General features: G+C 37.7%; 1 protein-coding gene across 2 annotated transcripts in view; it reads left to right on the top strand.

The window, feature by feature from the left end:
• The first annotated feature begins 208 nt into the window (after nucleotides 1-208).
• Nucleotides 209-18,022, top strand: part of LOC139464268 (uncharacterized) — a 30,457-nt gene continuing 12,643 nt past the window's right edge. The window contains exons 1-2 of one of the 2 annotated variants that reach the window (XM_071245790.1): nucleotides 209-299; nucleotides 14,473-14,502. The gene's annotated coding sequence lies outside the window, so the exon portion shown is untranslated. Of the gene's footprint in view, nucleotides 300-14,472; nucleotides 14,503-15,578; nucleotides 15,618-18,022 lie in introns of those variants that run through there. The other variant, XM_071245791.1, reaches the window with a different exon arrangement.

Below are 18,022 nucleotides of genomic sequence, written 5' to 3'. Positions count from 1 at the left end.
ACTACTAGCGAGTCAAGATTTTATCAAACTCGCGGCCTTTGTTACTTGCAGCAGGAAACAAAATACGTAATGCCGTAGTTTTCTGTTTCCACGCTGTCATGCAATGCTATCATTCAAATGATTGGGACTACGGGGTCAAATTACTAATGTCAAGAGCGCGTTCACAGCATGATATGTTGGTGTATTATACGTCGCAGTTATGACAGAACAGATGTGTAGCTGTTGTTTCGGAATGTCGTGACAGAACTTGCTATTTCGGAATGTTATGACAACCCCAGATGGTGGCATACTCAGAGAAGGTAAGCATATTGTTAAACATATTTCTTATTTTGGGAAAACTTATAAAAAGCGACTGCTAAATATATTTTTGTAACCCGTGTGTCACATGTTGTATGCGTACACATTAGACATAAAACACTTGCATAAAATACATACAATATCAGGCCACAAAGGGAGTGAATGAGTATGGTTTTACGCCGCTTCTAGCAATATTCCAGCAATATCACGACGGGGGGCACCGCGTCCAAGACTATTGCACTTATATAGCGACGTGCATGCACGTGTGTGTGTGTCTGCTTGTGCTAGTCCGCTCTACAACTAGACCACGGAGGCGGTCAGAATCGTTGGAAGAATTAGGAAATTTAAAATAGCTACATTGCAATGATTTGATATGACAGAAATTGTCAAAGTTACCGTCTTTTGTGACGCCATGACTGACGCAAAAGCAACGGTATTTATCGGAACTTCTGACTATTTCGGTTTGTTTCAATGAAAATTATAACAACAAATAACAGTACATAGATTGTCAGAATGTTTCTGATTACTTACATGTCACATTTATGTATATACGATCCCTGAATCAACGAAAGTCCCCTCGTAAAATCCCGCGTACTGTTGACAGTGAACACGCCATTTTGTAAAAGTCGGTCACAGGCAGTGATGTTATACGTTAACATTGTTGTACATATTTGTTAATTTCTTTGAGGTGAAGATCCTCTGATGAGAGTGCAAATGCTCATTGTACCATGCGTTTTACAGTTTCAGTTATGATGTAGATTTTGCATATCTTTTTCACATTTGTTCACACAATTAATTTCACTTTGGATATTTGTCTCATACATAAAGATAGGCCACAACATGTATGGACGAACCTTTGATAATCTCCTGTTTGTTTGAACATTGTTTACATAACTATTGATAGTGTCGAATACGATATTTCTTTCGTTTGGACAAGTGTTACAAGATGAAGTGAAATTTAACTTCCGCATGTACGTATACGTATTTCTTGGGGTGTGTAATAGTCAATATTATATGTTCATATAACCAACCAATAAACAACTAAAACTGAATATATAATTATTTAACAAAATGAATAATATTTTTCGTTAAAATATATGCACACATTTCTGAAAGAATTGTCTTGGTCTTGGAATTGTTTTTCATGTCGTTTGATACACAGAACTGTGATATCTAACGATTCGCCAGGTGCGCGTTAGTCACAAACAATTTAAGAATGATTCCTCTCGTTTTGCAATATATAATCAATGGGTTCATTCTTTTTTTCAATATTGTGATCACAGGATATTAAACTGTTTACTTCATTTCTCCAGGAATTGTAAAATGTATAAAAATAAAATCCATGCCAGGTACACCGTTGGTTCAACCTAAAACGATTATCCTGATAATTCTATAGCAATAGAGCTTTCTTCGCATCTTTTATTAAGAGAGGCAAACACTGGCTATTCGCTATGGCGTCACAGCCGGCGAAACATGAATGCAGGGCGTGAGAGTGAGTCACAAGTCCGATGTAATGGTGTATTGGTCAATGAGGAAGTCACCATGGCTGAAAGTTAGAAGCGTGCACTACTTCGTAGCACTCATATCAGGCACAGCATACTATATTGTCAATTTACAGCATGTCAATAATATATTATTCATCGAAGAGTGGATTAACTAAAATTTGTTTTTACTTTCCGTCGTAATTTAAGTGTATGGAAAGTACTGGAAACCGTAAACACAGAACAAGTTTCAAATCATGTGGATATCTATAAATAGATCCACGTCTTTTGTCTGGTGCTCTAAGTAAAACCAATATAACCTGAAAGAGATAGAGTTAGTGGGTCCTTTTAATGAATAAACATAAAAGAATAGTTGACAAAATTCAAGCAATTCACCGCTACATTAGTTTTATTATGTAATAAATGAATCATAACATACATTTTATTTAGGCATCTGGAACATGGGGTCGGGCATGTCACCAGGGATAAATCTGGACCTGCTCAGAGGCTGATATTCAGTTAACTGCCCATCTTTAAAAGTTTTAACATATCTATGCCATCCTAAAATAATGCAGAATGTAAGGAAATTATACCTTATTAGTTTTTACCCCAATCTTTTTGCATAGGGCATATGTTTTAAATTTAGATAAAAATGCCTGGTAAAACTTGCAGAATATTAGACTTAATAAACAGCCAGCAATTAGTAGGGCTGTTACGATTCACTCGTGTATTCGGTGAATTGAACCGTAACCATTCATGAATTGAATTCGTTATTCATGGCCACTGGAATCAAATATTTATGAATATGCTATCATGTATATTTACATACCCTGTACCTGAAAATATCCATAACAACATATTATATGCAGAGATTTCTTTCAATGACAACACTCTAATAATATTTAATTTAAATATTTAATAGTATTGTTTTCACTGGTCATTGTCGCATTTGAGCAGATACAAGTACCTGGATAAGTGCAGTATATAAATGTATAATTTATTAATAATTAACAAACCATGTCAAATAAATTATGATGCTATTGTTTCACTGAATATAATAAATACTACATAAACTGCTGACTTGTTATTGTAATTGTGAATTAATATTCGTATTCGTTACCCTATATTCGTGATATGAATCGCCTCATAGTGTATTCGTTGCAGCCCTAGTAATTAGGTATATATGTATGTGAGAACAGTGGAAAACATTGAGAGGATCCAAGATAAAATGAGCACCTGTAACTGCCATGGTTATGGCAAATCAGTAGGATCCATGTTCCAGAAAAGGGAAACCTGCAATGGCAGAAGTATCCGAAGACACGTGCTGCAGTACTTCACATCAGACCCGTGAAGATTCGGGGTAGAATAGGTCTTCAGCAACCCATGCTTGCTGTAAAAGGTGACTATGCTTGTCGTAAAAGGCGACTAACGAGATCGGGTGGTCAGGCTCGCTGGCTTGGTTGATGCATGCCATCGATCTCAATTGCGTGGATCGATGCTCATGATATCAATCACTGGATTGTCTGGTCCAGACTCGATTATTTACAGACCGCCGTCATATAGCCGGAACATTGCTGAGTGCGACGTTAAACAACAAACCAACCAACCAACCAACTTCCCATCAATTAACTTTCATTGGTAAAATATACAACAAATTAAAATTCATATATGATCTTTTATTCTAAAGACTTATGAATCCAAAAATTATTACTGTTCACAACTAAACATGTAAATTAAGTACAACAAATATCTCATAAGGAAGAGAATTTATGGATGTCTACTGTAATTACTTGGGAAAAGCAGTCATTTTATGTTGTGTAGAAAAAGCGTCAAATTCCGTTTTGCACATCAAGATTTTCCATAACATGAACGAAAATTAGGGGAGATATATATTAATATATATCCAGTGTAAATATATTATATATATCATAAAATACCAGTGTCGTCTTTCTCCGACGTTATCAAAGACATAAAACCAGTCATGACGTCAAATAGAATGGTGTCATTTTTTGGGTATTTCATTACATTTGATGATAAGGCTAGTGCTCCATTAATAATGGTGTAACATTAGTCAAAATACACTTACACTTTCAAGAGAATGTTGGAATCTAAGGACTAAGTTATAGGTTAGTTAGGGCCATCCATTTCTCTATTACCTCTTTTTCATGAAGTACGATTCATCGTGTGTTTTTGTTTTTTTATAACTAAACGTATACTTTTCTTTATCGATATTTGTGTTGGAATAGTTTGGTTCCTCGTGAACAAAACACCACGAAAATATATTTTTCTTACCCACAGATAATTCTCACCAAGTGACCTGCGTAACAATAAACTAGTGCTAAGCATAGCGGAGTTATGCCCCCATTTCTCTGTACCCTATTCTCCACCTCTGCGTAATTTTATAGCCAGAGGTAGATCCAGTGCCGTGTGAGCGCAATTCTCGCACAACCTTCACTTTTCCGATTTTAGGAAAATATGCGTCAGAAAAAAAACTCGGCATCCATAATATTCATTCATTTAATACATATATTCTAGCACTCTTTTGTAACAGTTCGAATACATTTCGTTAATAATGTCCTTAAGTTTATACTATAATGCGATGACCGCCTCCGTGGTCTAGTGGTAGAGCGTCCGCCCGGAGAGCGGAAGGTCCGGGGTTCGATCCCCGGCCGCGTCATACCAAAAGACGTTAAAAGATGGTACTTGTTGTTACCCTGTCTGGCGGTCGGCATTAAGGGGCTAAAACAAGGACTGGTCGGCTCGGAGTCAGTATACTGTGTCTGAGTGGGGTATTCATGTTAAACTGCGGCATGGTATCTCAGTGAGCTAGCACTATAAATCGGCATCAGTCCGGACTAGTACAAGCAGCCACACAAACACACACACGTACACGCACTGGACAAAATATCATCCATTCCAAACAATCCAAAACTTGGAAATACCACCATTCCAAATGGAAATATGACCATTCCAAAATTTGTCAAGGTCATATTTCCAAACTTGGATTTGTTTGGGTTTGTTTGGATTTGTTTGGATATGTTTGGATACAACATGTCATTATCATATCTGTTAAACGTTGTACAACTTTTGACCTTATGTGAGATTAGTAATGACATGAAAGTAAATAATTAAGAGTATTTGGGCACTATTTACCACGAAAAGACCAAATCATGAGCAAATTTAACTAAAAGAATTTCTGTCATTTAAAGTGGCTACTCTTTATATTTAATTTCTTATTTTCCTTGTCTATAATCATATGACATTGACTTTGAACGTTGAACGCTTAAACAAATATTTTGTTTTCCCATACCGACTTACGGTTGTCGTAGAACAAAGACCGTTTCGAGAATATAGAGGGCCTCATTATTATGATTTGAACTAATATACATATGTACATAATAGTACTAGGTATAAATAAATTTTGATAAGTGTTCGTACAAGAATATGAACTTCGAATTATCTCGGAATTATGCGCAACACATAGGGCTGAAAATTTTATAATTGTTCTGGAACTATCTGACGGTAATTCAAAACAGGGAACAAGATTTCGTCAAATGAATCATCTAGCCAGGAATGCAACGATTTAAATGCTGACAAAATGAATAAACATATCTGGAACAGAGTAGACTGTTCATGTGGACAATTATATGCTACGTCTATTCCCAATGAAGTTTATCACCCCATGTCATAGCATTTGCTTCATATAAAAGATAGAAACCAAATAAATGGGACAGTTAGTTGTTATGAATTAGCTTTACCTCTGTGACATATCACACAACTAAATGTGAATATGTTTATCAAATAATCAATTACAGTAATTAACCTAGTGTCCTTATTTATACACAATTTAATTATGTATTGGGGTACAATATATAATACACATATACACGGAATGATTTCTTATTTTGTCAATTTAATCATAACCAAAATCATACAAATCAAAGTGTGAAAGTAGTGACTAACTTTATGATCAAGGGTATAAATACTCAATTGTATCTATTAATCCTAATAGTATAACAATAAACCCTGTGTATATACTGAGCATATTTAGATACATCCGGATCTACGACCGCAGCCATATAATCAATCAAGGAAAGTATATTAGATTGAATTACAAATGTGCTATCGCTAAAACAAAATTTTCCGTTATCCACGTAAGCCTAAACCTGGGAGAAATAAAGTTCTGTTCTGTTCTGAAGACGCCGTCATGATTAGTTGGCGCCAGTCTCGACTGTCCGATCAACGTGAATATACAAACCGTGATGTTACTTGACCAGTTGATGACACCTGTCAAACTCAAAGTGCCCCTGGTCCTCCACCCACCATGTGTAATACTTTAGCGTACTTGATTGTTTAATTTGCAGTTATATCACTGTTAGGCTGAGTGATGAGAGAATACATTTTGTTGTTTTTGTTAACGATCGTTTCCATTTTCAACGTGGTAACCTTATAAGTGACTGACTTTTTTATCATGATGAAATGAAACATATTAAAATAATCAGAGGGACTGACAGTCGCATTTTTCGCATAAATGTCATGCTCGCATTAATTTCATGATTTACTGAAGATAGATTTGAACATTTCTAAGCAACGATCATGTTTGGGTAAGGGAAGTAATCTTGTCTCCGCTTGCAATTGGATTCAGTTCCGAGATCGCAGCTTGACTGTTCGGCACGGCCGAAAGGCGGCATCCATGTTGTTCACGCTCCGCTGATCACAGGGCCTCAATTGTCTGTATTCTGCTTATGAGCCGGGATGCGCATGAAACACGGGTGTCAAAACGAATATATTTACCAATTATATGTACGGTCAATTAGCCAGTCCAAGAGACAATACCCTGGTTCTACCACCTTTAGGTGTAATTACGTCGCATGCCCCTGGTTCACGGTTCGTCTGATCTCCCGTCATAAAACCACGATGTTTATTTACCTGGGGCCTCCGACAGCGCCGACTTCCTGTGTACATGTACGTACATGGCAATAAATGGTTTGACAGTTGTTTGACGGAATCAGTCAATAATTATTGACACAGTGATGTAATTAAAATGTGTCAATATTCACAACTCCTATTTTGTTTTTTCTATTGTTCAGCTGTATTTTCGATCAGTTTTATATGTATAAAAAATCTTCTCTAGTATGTATAAACCAAACCTAAAAACATTACATGAGAACAATTGTGTTTTTAAAACGTAAGTTTTCTATTAAAACAACCATGCAAGTAAGATTTCAGACGTAATATTACTTTAGTTACTCCACAGATTACACACATCTTATATGCTGCAAACTCAGCGAATGTAATGCTACTACGTCACAGCTGCCTCGTTAATTAAGGGCTGGAATGTTTTTGTGAAGGCAGTTAAAACAGACGAATTTTCCCCCTCGCTGTAAAATGACGGTCGTTAACCATATATATATATTTTTCGTGTTTTTGGCTTGATTTGATTGTCAATTGGTGAAAACAAATGTTCATTTGTGAAAGCAAACCCTTTTCCCCTGAACGTTAAAAGAAAGGAGACTTTGTTTTTGTCTGAAATATCAACGTTGAAGTCGTTTATATATTCGGAAATCCATATTATGGTAAATATTTATTAAATGCATATCCTGTTTTGTATATATGTATATATTATTATATCAATATGGACAATGATAAAAGTTTAAGTGCTATTCGAAAATGTATGTAAATCTGCTTCGTGATGAATTCTTCATTTGTTCTGTATTCTTTGATGGGAATGAGTTTCGTTAAATATGATCACTCTCACAGATTATTATTTGATAAGAGGATAGGACTTTAACTGGAGAATAGTTATGAAAAATATATATATAAGTATAGGCGGTCTGTGCACATGTGGTGAAACTGCTACCTCATTGATTTGATAATCGGGACTTGGAAATCATAGTCTGTCATTAAATTGATTTTAAAATATATGGTTTTGACTGTAGTACGTCCTGACATCATAATATTATGTTGTAAACAACTTATCTTATCTTATGTTAAGTAAAACAATTATAGATAACTTCCTGAATTCCAATTTTTCAATGAACAGAATTATTCAAAGCTCTGGCGTGAGACAACAATAAATTAGATGTTACCAAAGATTGTCCATTTTATGATCTTAGGCACATGTCGGCGCACTTACATGTGAGCCGTCTAGACGACTGTCTGTTTTATAATTAAATGGCAGCTGCCATCCAGCCGAAAACTTAATCTTGAGACCTATTATTGTCTTGTCGAGTCAAGTGCGGGTCTCTCTTTCACCTTGGGGAGAATGCGACTGTAAAAGCCCCTCGCTAGACAGACAAGTAGTGAATGTTTGAGATAAGTTTATTATTTATTATATATAGTTTAAACTCAATAGATAATTCATAGTCTTTTTATTGTTCAAATTACTAATAAAACATATTTTTACTTACATTTCCTGTTTGGAAATGTTGCCAATCCAATTTTGGATTTTCCGTAAAGATCGATCCTTCCAAGCTTTGGAAAGGTTGGAATGAGCGATCTTTCCAAAGCAATCCAACGTTCATTCCAAATTGGAATGGACGCTCCTTGGTCTTGTGATGCACGTGGCTATATAAATGCAATAATCTTGGACGCGACGTTAAACCCCATTTCACCTCACCTCACCTATAATGCGAATATAAAAAAATAACTTTGCGCGTGAAAAATTCAGGTATACTGAGACTAGGTTGATATTTCCCATATGACAAAGACACTCGTGATGAGAATATGTATTGAAAGATGCATATTTAATTTCAGAATAAATTAATTTTTATAAATACTTTTCTTCTGCTAGTATATAGACTAACGGGCAAAAGAAACGCAACCAAACAATTTTCTGGTCTAAAATAAAACAGACGCAAAATTTAGTAACAGTTGATGTTATATTATAAAAAAACCAATTATTCAAAAACGGTATTTCCGAGGCCTGCGTCCAAGTTGGTCCCAGGGGTGCACTATGACAACCATTATTTATTGGGTGGCGGTTTTTTTGCCCGCTAGTTTATTAATGCATCTAGTGTTTCCATCTCCCGCCCGCCCTGAATTTTCATTCCGACATGAAATGATAAAAATGGCTTCGTATCTCAATTTCCTCCGCCGCTCAATTATGCGTGATAAATAAATACTACTCCCATTGCACACTCATAAAAAACAGGTCAGCTTGATCTTTATTCAGCTATGTTCATTAAAAAAGCAAAGCGACTTGATCTGCACACCCGGACGCTTGATGAGTGATGACACAGAGACACAGGACGACAGTTGACATGTGTTCAATATATAAACATTACACGGAACATGACAATATAAAAAGTATGAGAACTGTGTAGGCCGTAGGATTTCATCAGAATAACTCTGGGTTGTCACGGCACTTGGCATCAGGTTTATTCTACAGGTTTGTGAGAAAAAACCCCGCACCATTAGTGAGTGAGTATGGTTTTACGCCGCTTTTAGCAATATTCCAGCAATATCACGGCGGGGGACACCAGAAATGGGATTCACACTTTGTACCCATGTCGGGAATCGAACCCGGATCTTCGGCGTGACGAGCGAACGCGTTAACCACTAGGCTAACAAACACATTACGCCGAAGATCGACGCGGCGCTGGACGCCCAAGGCTACTAGGCTACCTGATCGCCCCGACAGGATAAGAGTAAATGCCAGACGGTGCGAAATCGTCTGCACATTTGCGCTCACTACGTCCACGTGTCATCCCACAACTTAATGCACGTGATTTGAATCAGAGACGCCAGCGGTGTGGGGAACGTCAGCACTGGGATAATCGACGTTGGTCATGTTTTCTCACGAATCGAGGATCACTCTCGATTTCCATGACCGAATGAGTCGAGTTTGGAGACGTCCTATTGGGAGTTTTGTGGCCATTAACGCCGTACAGCATGATCGTTTTGGGTGTTGGGTGAAAAAGGGTATGGGGTCGTATCACATTGACTGGCCGAACAGGGCTCCATATTGTCCTTGGCAGTCACAGGTCAATGCTATCGGGACATAATTGCAGCACAACGTGCTGGGCAACGTTTCATCTTAAAGATAATGCACGTGCTCATCGTGCCAGGATTGTGACCTAATTCCTCCAGCAGCAAAACATCCATGTCATGGCCTGGCGAGCACTCAGTCCTGACCTCTCCCTCCCATTGAACACGTCTGGGACGTCATTGGCAGACGTGTACGTCAACGTCAAAGGCCACCCGCCACTCACCACCCTCAATGACCTCGGTGTTGTCCCCACTCATGAGTGAAACAAGCTGTCATTGGTTGAATCAGAGCACGCCTCGAAGAATTCATGCATGTCTGGTTGGTTTTCCCCCATATTAGTGGCGTAGTGCGCTACCATCTCATCACACCAACCATTAGAGTCCATTCAATGTCTGCGCCTACAGCAGATATGATCTTAACATTTCCATTTGCCAATACGATATAGATTAGAAGTTATGTCTTGATGATTCCCAATGTCCCCTTCATTTTTGGCATAGTATTTGACGCTGGTCAGTTAAAGACATATTTTATGAATGTGGATATGGTTATATTTGGTTACAGCAACGTGTTTGCACGCCACATAACTTTATAAACCGTTTGGCAAAGACCTTAAAGTGCATTTCGCATGGGTACCTACAACTTTGCACAATTATAGATAGTAACACCGTTGTATATATATTCCTTTTCAATAAATAACGGAAATGTGACAAAGGCCCTGTATATCACAAACTGAGTTCACTATTCGGTGAGAAAACGATGCGCGAAACATGCCATTTCTTCTATTGAGTTTATTGTTCGCGTTTCGGTACTTTAAATGATTCGTTGTGAGACATTTCCTTGTTTAGAATATTAGCTGATGAAGCATCGATCGTACTTACTCCGTTCACTTTGGCGGTATCATGATTTAATCTTGCCGATATATCCAACTCTGACGGTGACAATAGTTTTTTTTTCTCCAAATCACAATATCCTATTGCAGTCTTGAATTCGCACTGCAAAAATGAGTCTACATGTTATTGACTATGTGAATCCGTGTCACTTACGGACTGCTGACAAGCCTTATGCAATAATCTACCGCAGGTGCATGTAGTTGTGAGATGAGTGACTGTAGGTGAGACAAACATTGTTCTGGTTCATTAGCACTAATTGTCAATAAAGATCAATCGATATTTGTCTTTATAACGGCAGGGACATTTTACAATGTTATAATTATAGAAATGATGTTAGATCACGGTTACTCGACACGCCCCCACCAGCCATACCCTGGACAAACATAGAATTTATACCTGTATTACAAATACAAAACAGGTCTCCCCACCCCTTTAATTTAACGCGTCCATTCTGTACCCGGCTGGGGGTAGTACCTGACCGGCTTGCAGGCCAAACCTGTGTCAGAGGCTCAGGACCAAAGTGATTTGGACCCAGGCTTTGATCACTCAGAGTGTTTTGAGTCTAGGCTCATATTATTAACTGAATAAGACGTATATTATAAACTGTATTAGGCATATATTACAAACTGTATAAGGCATAAATTACAAATTGTATATAACATATGTATTATAAACTGTATAAGACATATATATTATAAACTGTATAAGGCATACATTACAAACTGTAAAAAAAACATATATATGACAAACTGTATATCGTATATATGTATTACAAACTGTAATAGCATATATATTATAAACTGCATAAGGCATATATTACAAACTGTATAAGGCATATATTACAAACTGTATAAGGCATACATTACAAACTGTGTAAGACATATACTATAAACTGTATGAACTGGACTTTTACACTCAGTTAACTCCCTTGCCACGGGCAGATGCTACAGCTTTTGTTTACAGTCACAGTACGTGTTGCAACTATATTTTCAAACAGTTGCTGCGTACTAGTATTTTTTAATATATTTCGGATAAACACTTCTAAACCTTATTTTTAAAACGTTAATCACGGTACATGAATATAAAACCTTCCTGTTTCAAAGCGATCGCAGCGCAACGATTGCCGTAGGACTGACTTTATTGGTGAGTCGCCATTACATCCGCTATACCGCAACGACCGCTTGTGAAACTGGACCCGGTTCAAAAGGAATGTCGGGAAATGATGTGCTTTGAATATTTAGAGATTACATAGAATGGCAATACAGATGTCTGAAAGTGCAGAGGTCTTGACGTCACTTAGGATACAATGCCACGCTGACCAAGTCAGATGTTGGGTGTTCATCCGGTGTAAATCTATATAAATACTTTTCCAACTCAACCGTCATATGCATATGGCCACCAGTCCCACTGAGTCGTCCCTTGCGCAAGGTAAGGGAGAATTCGAGATCTATTCAATTCAGTTATCCCTTTCAAATCGTAATTATGACAAATCGTACATTTTTGTATCCAAAATTGTTAAGATAAAAAAAACAATCCGACCTATATATAATGCTTCAAATTAATATATTTATGAGAGGTTTCGTATTCCTTTCTAATCGTCTTGCAGTTATACTACATTTATCATATTAAATTACTGTTGGGGTGTCAATCGTCATATTGCTGGGAGATAGTTGATGATTGATGTTATCACCTGAAGCAAACTGTTGCGTTGTCATAGTTACTATTTTGTATGCGGTCTTAATTTGAAGATCCAGGTAGGAGACGAGCAGTAAGCACGTGTACATGTGAGTACAGTTGTTACGAAATGCTTTTGTCATATTGTGCTGAATAGTTTCAATTTGTGCTTTAAAGCGCATCACCGGGCCAAGATGGGCCAAAGTGTTATTGGCTAATTACTTCATTATCGGCGATCATACCTACATATTATTGATGCAACATACACACATGACATTAATGAACAATCACCAACCAAAAACGTGAAACATAATTATGTATTTCGGAGTAAATCGTTTGAAATCCCGAAAGTGGAGCTGTGTGTAAGCGTCGCTGATCTAGGTAACATGTAAAAGAGCAATCGTTAAACGAAATAGGATTTGAAACGTATCAAATACTTCTAGCTATCGCGATACAAATTTCCATCTGTCGGCATAGCGTTTATATTTATAGGGTAGTACTATATCTATGTAAATACCACTTAATAATGTCACTGTTCATCGTGTATAAAGCAGACACGTTGGTTAAAGTAGACCTCTTCTCCCCATACTCTCAACAGTCTCACAAGTGTTCGGTCCGACTTGGCCCGGGCTGTCAAAATCAACTTAAACCTCACAGATGTAACATGAAATGGATTCACACCTATAGATTAGTATTATAACCACCTAAATATCTCTTTATAGTGTCTCAGATCGCGGTTTTGAAAGAAAACAAGGTGCTCAAAGTTAAGCCCTTTTCCCTCTACATTCTCAACATAGTCTCTATCAGAAGTGTTTGGCTTGTGCTCGGTCCGACTTGTCCCGGGCTGTCAAAATCAATTATACACACAGATGTATCATCATATGTGTTAATATCTGTAGCTTAGTGTTGTATCTACCTATAAAACACTTTCATAATGTCACAGTACATCGTATTTAAAGAAAACTTGGTGCTCAAAGTGAAGCCCTTTCCCCTCTACATTCTCAACATAGTCTCTACCAAAGTGTTTGGCTTGTGGTGGGTCCGACTTGGCCCGGGCTGTCAAAATCAACTTTAAACACACAGATGTATCATCAATGTAGAGGGAAAAGGGCTTCACTTTGAGCACCAAGTTTTCTTTACATACCGCGATCTGAGACGCTATAAAGTGGTATATAGGCAGATATAATATCATTTTCTCTTGGAACATCTATAAGATGTACAGCTACATGTATTTACCAAAAGAAAGAATCTACGTTTTTACTTCATTAAATAAACATTCACTCATTGAACATCTCCAACAGTTTTGTCCATGTTGAGATCCACTGAAATGGTTAGTTCACTTGTTACATTTATATAGAACAGAACGCTATTTGTGATTAAATATGATTGTGGATACATTTACCTTGGCTACATTTTAAAATTCAACAATAGCTTGGGTGTGGTTTGTTTGGAAGCATAAAATCAATTGTTGTTTGTAAAAACCATTTGTGTGTGTTAATATATATGTTTTTTAAAGGAAGAGGTGTTTGAATAAATAATTATTTGTGTGTTCACAAACCCCTATCATGTAATTATATTTTCCTGAATAACATGTTGTTTGCATGTAAAATAAATGTCCCTGTTCACCTATGTAGAAAGTCAATATGCGAAATAAAACTGACTAACAGACTGTGTATTATAGATCCATAGAAATACGATTGCATAGATGATCAATTCAGAATACAACAGGTGTAAGGTGTGGCTAATTGAAATGTATCTCGATGACTAATTGAAATGTATTTCGCAGGTAATAATCAATAAACATTGTGACAGAAAAACAAGTGAAGGATTGAGTTGAATTTTAGTTTTGCGAAAAAGGTCCGTGGTTTCTGTGGATGAAACTAAGCCTGACAATGTTGCAAATGATCACTTTCTTTGACTTCATTACGGATTCCTCAACCTGTATCGAGGAGAATTGTTTACAGTTAAGTAAAATTCTAATTAAGATTTCTTAAAGCTGTCACGGTGGCAAATTCAAACTTCGATATCATGGTACACAGTTCTATTGTAAAGTCAGATTGGGAGTTCGAGATGGCGCTATGTATTTTTATCTCGAATTTGAAATAAGCTGTTAAATTTATATGTTTTGTTTGTTATCCAGGTAGGAGACGAGCAGTAAGCACGTGTACATGTGAGTACAGTTGGTACGAAATGCTTTTGTCATATTGTGCTGAATAGTTTAAATTTGTGCTTTAAAGCGCATCACGATTTACATTATCATTAAACATGAATATTTGTTATCAGTGTCAGATAGTGTTGTACAATCACAGAGATACACGCTGTTAACGATAGTGTCTGTCATAAACTCATTGCAACAACATTTCATATGTAAAAGCATCCAATTGTTATTTATTTATAATAAGAGGCTCAACATCGACCCGTGGGTGTTTCGGGTATAAGAATATAGATTCCCAGAAGTCTCTGCTTGTCGCTATAGAGGCGACTAAACTCGGTAACGCGGTTAATTTCATGTCATCGTATTCTTAAGATCGATGCTCACGATGTCAATCTCTGGATAGTCTAGGCCAGAATCGATTATTTACAGACCGAATATAGCTGACTGGAATATAGCTGAGTGAAACGTTAAACAATAAATATTTGTTTATGTTTAGTTTACATGATATACGGCTTTATTATCGGAAGAGAGGCCTGTCATTTGACCGTAAAACTGACGTTCATAAACGTATGATCGACACAATTTGACGCTCATAGGTGTTTTACGAGACTGATGAAATGACGTAAACATTGACGGACTACTTCCACATTCCCGGGAAAACCCATGCGACTACCGGCGTACCGTAACACGACTACATACAGAAGCGTTGTTTCTGATCATTTAGACTCTTTAATCTTGAACTCAGTGGTTTTCGCACTCTATTAATCCACCCATGTTTCATGATGGCTGAAAATGAAACAAATGAAATGGTTATACGATGGTCATATATTCCCGTATCATAGTTGTGTGTTCGGCCTCAAATCGTTAGTGTTTCGGTGACTGTTTTCAACCTAGAACTAGTAACAAAATGATAACGTATTGTTTTTCAAATTCCACTTTAAAGTGTATACTTCTGCCCAGCAGTGTTGTGTTTAGATAGGTTGAAAGTTAACATCGTTTACGATGTTTCAACTGCAGCAGAAATAAAATCTGGCACATTTCTGTCATATAGAGTGATCTCCCTTAGGTCTGTCCTTGACCGCTCAGCCGAAGGACAGAGAAGTCTTGCATTATAGCCCACATATTAAGAGGTAAATGCTTTCCTATGGTAATTTCTCATATTCCGTATGATATTTATTGTGTGTTTGTACTATATTCGCGAGTTGTCAACTGCATATTACCGTTTGGGGACTCTATTTTCGTTTGAATATGTTATTTCTGACATAGAGCACCGTAAGTAGCTGGCGTAAGATTGGGGTTAGGCTAGCTAGGCTTATCATTCAGAAGACCTCGTGAGCCCAAACTGAACCTATTGTTTAAAGATGTTCCAGTCTCTAGACAAATAGTATATTTAAATGACACGTGCAATTTGTCGATAGGCAATGTAATAAAATAATCAATTTCTGGAAATTGATGCCCGTCAGTGCTCGCTGCTTGCAAGGATGCAGACCAAGGTAAATGATGCTCAGTGGCTGGACATGGGCTGGGATTAGTCCAAATCTACGACCCGGGTATCCGACCCCCTATTACCCGACCCTACCCGGGTACCCACTGCAAGTCTCAAGAGTTGGGAATTGTTTCACCGCAGCCCAGGCAGTAACTGTTTAGATACATGTACAAGTCAAACGATCAGATCATGCGTACACGGAAGTTGACTGAAGCGTTATCTTTACTAAAACATATGCAAGTCAAAAGGAATGGATGTATCGTCAGAAGGAAATGCGAACATTAGCGACACGTATTGTAACCTCTGAGCTACAGTGAGATTTTGACATAAACAATATATCACACGGGTCCGGGTAGTCCCGTGGATCCCCGGGTCCTGTTCGTGACCCACCCGACCCGAGTACCCGAGTTACCCGCCCCAGCCCTACTGGGCTCTTGTCACGTTTTCTGTCCAGGGAAACGGTTTGAGCTGATTTCATTTATTTATAACTCTGCGAGAGAGAATCAAAACAGTTTAAATAGAATCTTCCGTCAACTGACTGCGCCAGGTATTGTCCAGCAACGTGATCACGCGCACTGCTTCAGTTATACAAATTACATTAATCATATACTGAGCAAAACCATAACTCAATATGCGTCATCGCGGTGAAAGAACACACGAATTAGTCACGTGACACGTGCATTTGAGCAGCGTGATTAGGAAGTGTCTTTTTGAAAAAAATGTTTCCTAACAAAGAGTCAATTTCCTTCATCATTTTTAGATAATTATTTCCCTCTTCTAATGAATACAAGCGAAAATAAAACGAGATGCGATCATGAGCGTGCGCAATAACGGGGATTGGTGGTCGCCAAAAAGCAGTATAGTAGGCAAATTGTCATACGAGGAAAACGATAACTTGGGTGAAAGAAGGAAATACTACAGTACCTGTTTTTTACAGTATAATTACAATTAATATCAGGATTACGCCAAACACCACACAGAGGGGAAAAGTGGATCTTTCCGACCAGTGATAGAAACTAACAGTTTTAGTCCACTAGTCCATATGGTAATGATAACATATAGCCAAACCCTTAAAACGCGCAAATTTCTACTGGTCCTTACGATGACAAGGATTATAGGACTAGTGCCAATTTCTAACGTTGCTGGCCAGTCTGATCCGATTTATTTTTCAAACTGGCTCTCTGATACTAAAATAGTTACGTGTATGTGACATGGATACATATTAATAATCAAAATTCGCCCTCATTTGCTTGAAGTTCAAACGTCGACAAGTGCTGTAGCCGCTTTACTAATCTCACCATATTTCGCAATCCGTAGCACTGTATAACATATTAGTTCCACGACGTTAAAGCGGGGGTGATTGGGGTGAGTATAGTCATAATTTTGATTTCGCGCACTCGGTGTTTGACACCTTAATTCACAGTTGAAAAGGGGCGTTTTTCACGCAACCATATATATATTGTACAATATCCAGCGTTAGAAATTGGTCTAGTCCTGTAGTCCTTGCCAAACCGCCCAATGGTTAAGGTATTATAAGGACTGGTAGAAATTTTCCCTTTATAAGGCTTTTGCTACTTGTTATCATTTTAAGGACTAGTGGACTAAAAATGTTTCTATCCCTGAATGTCACAGTTATATAAAGGCGTATCAGCTTAATGTGGGAGGAAAGCCTAAACTGATGCAGGTCTGAGACGTTTGTCACTTTGGAGAAACCGACGATCATCAATATGGTGCTGGCAAACCTAGAAATTAAATCTGGGCGAACCAGGATTCGAAGCCACGATCACAGGTTTCTGCCCAAGGTGCCCAAGGGAGGCAACTCTTCGAAGCGAATGGCGGCGCATTAGACAACTGGACCGCCCGTGCCCCAATGTTAAAAAATAACTGTAAAGAACTGTCAAGATATACTGTTATATTTTCTCTAATGATGATGTCATGTTGCAAAGGAATAACTCCGTCGATACATACTGTTATATACATAAATATTTTAACAGCTCTAGATTTGTAGGGGGCACGGGTGGCCCATCCGTCTAAGGCGCCGCGGTTCGC

Source organism: Haliotis cracherodii, unplaced genomic scaffold (assembly GCF_022045235.1).
Source record: "Haliotis cracherodii isolate W230 unplaced genomic scaffold, xgHalCrac1.p SCAF_17, whole genome shotgun sequence".
Taxonomy (NCBI): Eukaryota; Metazoa; Mollusca; class Gastropoda; order Lepetellida; family Haliotidae; genus Haliotis; species Haliotis cracherodii.
The sequence above is the reverse complement of the archived record's forward strand: the minus strand, read 5'-3'. Positions and strand labels throughout refer to the sequence as shown.